Below are 6,000 nucleotides of genomic sequence, written 5' to 3'. Positions count from 1 at the left end.
CAAAAAGAAAGGGATGAACAGGTGACAAGCACCTCTACCAACATCCCCCATTAAAATACACATAACAGGTGACAAGCACCTCTACCCACACCCCCCTTAAAATACACATAACAGGTGACAAGCACCTCTATCCACATCCCCCTTAAAATACACATAACAGGTGACAAGCACCTTTACTCACATCCCCCTTAAAATACACATAACAGGTGACAAGCACCTCTACTCACATCCCCCCTTAAAATACACATAACAGGTGACAAGCACCTTTACTCACATCCCCCTTAAAATACACATAACAGGTGACAAGCACCTCTACTCACATCCCCCCTTAAAATACACATAACAGGTGACAAGCACCTCTACCCACAACCCCTTAAAATACACATAACAGGTGACAAGCACCTTTACTCACATCCCCCTTAAAATACACATAACAGGTGACAAGCACCTCTACTCACATCCCCCCTTAAAATACACATAACAGGTGACAAGCACCTCTACCCACAACCCCTTAAAATACACATAACAGGTGACAAGCACCTCTGCCCACATCCCCATAACAGGTGACAAGCACCTCTACCCACAACCCCTTAAAATACACATAACAGGTGACAAGCACCTCTATCCACACCCCCTTAAAATACACATAACAGGTGACAAGCATCTCTACCCACATCCCCCTTAAAATACACATAACAGGTGACAAGCACCTCTATCCACATCCCCCTTAAAATACACATAACAGGTGACAAGCACCTCTATCCACACCCACCTTAAAATACACATAACAGGTGACAAGCACCTCTATCCACATCCCCCTTAAAATACACATACTGTAAGATAACAGGTGACAAGCACCTCTATCCACATCCCCCTTAAAATACACATAACAGGTGGCAAGCACCTCTGCCCACATCCCCATAACAGGTGACAAGCACCTCTATCCACATCCCCCCTTAAAATACACATAACAGGTGACAAGCACCTCTATCCACATCCCCCTTAAAATACACATAGCAGATGACAAGCACCTCTACCCACATCCCCCTTAAAATACACATAACAGGTGACAAGCACCTCTATCCACATCCCCCTTAAAATACACATAACAGGTGACAAGCACCTCTACCCACATCCCCCTTAAAATACACATAACAGGTGACAAGCACCTCTACCCACATCCCCTTAAAATACACATAACAGGTGACATGCACCTCTATCCACACACCCCCCCCCCCTTAAAATACACATAACAGGTGACAAGCACCTCTATCCACATCCCCTTAAAATACACATAACAGGTGACATGCACCTCTATCCACCCCCCCCCCCCCCTTAAAATACACATAACAGGTGACAAGCACCTCTACCCACATCCCCCTTAAAATACACATAACAGGTGACAAGCACCTCTACCCACAACCCCCCTTAAAATACACATAACAGGTGACAAGCACCTCTACCCACATCCCCCTTTAAAATACACATAGCAGATGACAAGCACCTCTACCCACAACCCCCTTAAAATACACATAACAGGTGACAAGCACCTCTACCCACATCCCCCTTAAAATACACATAACAGGTGACAAGCACCTCTGCCCACATCCCCATAACAGGTGACAAGCACCTCTATCCACATCCCCCTTAAAATACACATAACAGGTGACAAGCACCTCTACCCACATCCCCCTTAAAATACACATAACAGGTGACAAGCACCTCTACCCACATCCCCTTAAAATACACATAACAGGTGACAAGCACCTCTATCCACATCCTCCCTTAAAATACACATAACAGGTGACAAGCACCTCTATCCACAACCCCCTTAAAATACACATAACAGGTGACAAGCACCTCTATCCACATCCCCCTTAAAATACACATAACAGGTGACAAGCACCTCTATCCACAACCCCCTTAAAATACACATAACAGGTGACAAGCACCTCTATCCACATCCCCCCTTAAAATACACATAACAGGTGACAAGCACCTCTACCCACATCCCCCTTAAAATACACATAACAGGTGACAAGCACCTCTATCCACATCCTTCCTTAAAATAGACATAACAGGTGACAAGCACCTCTATCCACAACCCCCTTAAAATACACATAACAGATGACAAGCACCTCTATCCACAACCCCCTTAAAATACACATAACAGATGACAAGCACCTCTATCCACATCCCCCTTAAAATACACATACCGGTAACAGATGACAAGCACCTCTATCCACACCCACCTTAAAATACACATAACAGGTGACAAGCACCTCTACCCACATCCCCTTAAAATACACATAACATGTGACAAGCACCTCTATCCACATCCCCCCTTAAAATACACATAACAGATGACAAGCACCTCTATCCACATCCCCCTTAAAATACACATAACAGGTGACAAGCACCTCTATCCACATCCCCCTTAAAATACACATTAACAGATGACAAGCACCTCTATCCACATCCCCCTTAAAATACACATAACAGGTGACAAGCACCTCTATCCACATCCCCCTTAAAATACACATAACAGATGACAAGCACCTCTATCCACATCCCCCTTAAAATATACATAACAGGTGACAAGCACCTCTATCCACATCCCCTTAAAATACACATAACAGGTGACAAGCACCTCTATCCACATCCCCCCTTAAAATACACATAACAGGTGACAAGCACCTCTATCCACATCCCTCTTAAAATACACATAACAGATGACAAGCACCTCTATCCACATCCCCCTTAAAATACACATAACAGGTGACAAGCACCTCTATCCACATCCCCCCTTAAAATACACATAACAGGTGACAAGCACCTCTATCCACAACCCCCTTAAAATACACATTAACAGATGACAAGCACCTCTATCCACATCCCCCTTAAAATACACATAACAGGTGACAAGCACCTCTACCCACATCCCCCTTAAAATACACATAACAGGTGACAAGCACCTCTATCCACAACCCCTTAAAATACACATAACAGGTGACAAGCACCTCTATCCACATCCCCCTTAAAATACACATAACAGGTGACAAGCACCTCTATCCACATCCCCCTTAAAATACATATAACAGGTGACAAGTACCTCTACCCACATCCCCCCTTAAAATACACATAACAGGTGACAAGCACGTCTATCCACATCCTCCCTTAAAATACACATAACATGTGACAAGCACCTCTATCCACATCCCCCCTTAAAATACACATAACAGGTGACAAGCATCTCTACCCACATCCCCCATAACTTGTTTTTGCTGTAGCGTACGTCGATACACAGTACACAAGGTAACGCGGGGGTAAACTTCACCTGGAAAGTAACTACACTACACATTTTGGTCCCTGGATGGAACATATCACGCGTAAACCGCAATGGGCCCAATGTTGAACGATTCATACAAAGGGACACTGCCAGACAAAGTGCATTCCTATTGTTTAGTAGTTATATAGCTGGCAATAATGAATGCATATAAAGTGCATAATAGATAGGATAACATGTAGAATTACAACTGTAAAATAATGATTCACAAATTATCATATAATATATTGTTAGCTTTATAAAAAAATTCATAATAATTAATATTTTGTGCTTTAGGATAATAATGCGTATTTTGAAGGAATTGTTTAGGTATAAAAAACAATTGTCACTAAAGGCTAATTAGGGGACTCTGTTTGGCTAGAGAGGTCTACTATGCCATTTTATGTTGTGATAATATTATTGATAATATTATTTATTGGCCTATATACTGGTTAATTATTGGTAAGGAATATCAAGAAGGAAAAAAGATATCCATGGGGAGGCCAATCCTACTTCACATCACATTTATTTTATTTTTTTATTTATCATTGCATAATGAAACAAAACAACTATCTATCTCACCATTTTAATTGTGAGCAGCTACATCATCTTATTGCCTTACTTAATTTTTATCAGTTTTCTTCCAATTTTCCATATGTTATTACTCAAACAAGCATCTTTCAGACATATGAATTTATTTTTCAATTTGAAAAAGTCATCCTTTCCAAATATTTGAATAGTTGCGTAAAATAAAAACTAACCATCAACTAAACTGTTTACAATGCTAATACGGTCAAATGTTGATGCTTTTTGAACAGTAGAAATAGCCCCTTTGATCGACTGAAATGCCTATGACTTGATTAGGCCTACTGTACGGCTATGATATTCGTACAATCGTCATAGTGCAGCCTACTATAGACAAAGCTTAATATAATAGCATGTGTGTGTTACAATGCGTTGAGTAATAGCCTAACTCATTACCATGGCAAGTTGAAATCTAGTTTTTATTATAAATAATTGCTATAAAATGCTTAAAAAATCATTCTGCAGTTTTTATTTTTCTAAATTAATCTGTCTACTGTAAGTAAGTATTGCCACACAGTATGATCAATTTTTTTCACAATGAGAAAATCAAATTGTCCCTGATTCTAATAATTACATAAATAATATTGTTTGTTCAATAGATAAGATAGTCTCAGTATCAACATGGCAATCATAAGCTAATTTAAAGACAGCAAACCACAATTAAAAAGAATTAATAAGACATTTAAAACAGCATTTATTCTCACACAACATATCTGTTGGATTATAAACCAAAATATGTTAGTTTTGGTTACTGTTTGTTGTATGAACCATTGTATTGTATTATTACTGACTAGCTTTAAACCATGGAGCTATTATTTATAGCTCCATGTTTAAACCTTCATACAACAAGCTCTACTAGCTTAAAAGCCAAATTACTATAATGAAATTTTAAAAATATACAATTACAACTCACATCACACTAATGAATTCATAAATAATGTAGGTAACCATAAAATTATGTCATTTGTCTGGAAAAGAATCCTCCATCCACTGGTCCAGCAATGGGATTGTATGCTACCAGCCTATAAGGTATTTATTGTAATGCACAATGCCAACACCCTCTTTGCCGTGTTCTCTGTGTCACATGACTTCCTAAATCAGTCTTGTATGTCAGCCTATTCAATGGAAAATAAAAGATTTTATATCAACAGAGAGCAACTCACATAGAGTTTTTGATGGGTTTTATGATATGGTCTATTGGAAATTAATAATCACTTGCATGTCTAAACCTGAAAAGACAAAAATGACTGTAAATTGCCCTGGGGTTTTCCAGCCAAGGTGAAAGTGCACCTTAAACAAAGGCTAGGCAAACGCACATCATCACATTACTTTTTTCTGTGTAATTTACCCTATATTATATAATTAATTATTTTATTTATTAAAACCACAAAATGTTTGTCAACTGTCAATGCATGTTACCATTTGTTAATCGGATGAAACTTATACATCCAAATATCCATTAGTATAAAGAGTGCAGGGAAAAATTTCATTTAAAAATTTTGTTTAGCAATATTGCTAATCAAACTGATTTTTAGTCGAGAAACATAGTTTTGTATTGTATTTTTTGCTACACAATTTTAGAAATGTATAGCAATAAGGTTGTTTTGTATAGCTTTTTGCTATGCTACACTAACGAAAATGTTCCCTGGTGCTGTAAGTCTAAGCCACGAAAAAATGTTTTACTGACTAATGACAGGGGCGGATCAAGGATTTTGATAAAGAGGGGGCCGATATGGGAAAATAATCGTCTAGGGGGTCGGGGGGCATGGTCCCCCCGGAAACAATTTTATTCTGGACGCCCCAAGATAGCATCTGAGGCATTTTGGCCAGTCGATTCTTGTCATATAATTATCTGAATATAGTGGGTTTTATAGACCATATTTAATATATGGAACTGTTTTTTTTTTTGCGGCAATATCCTAAAGCCTGTTTTCCCGTCGCAAATTTTTACACATTTTTTACGCGATTTTCAATGGTTTCTTGGTTCTTTCGACGTTGCTGGGACACATGGACATGAAGTTTTGCAAAGCCAATGCTGGTCACGCGCAGCCGGGCCCGTTTGATAATGGAAAAAGTTACGGGTTTTGATG

Source organism: Antedon mediterranea, chromosome 4 (genome assembly GCF_964355755.1).
Source record: "Antedon mediterranea chromosome 4, ecAntMedi1.1, whole genome shotgun sequence".
In the NCBI taxonomy this organism is placed as follows: Eukaryota; Metazoa; Echinodermata; class Crinoidea; order Comatulida; family Antedonidae; genus Antedon; species Antedon mediterranea.
This window is presented reverse-complemented; position numbering follows the sequence as displayed.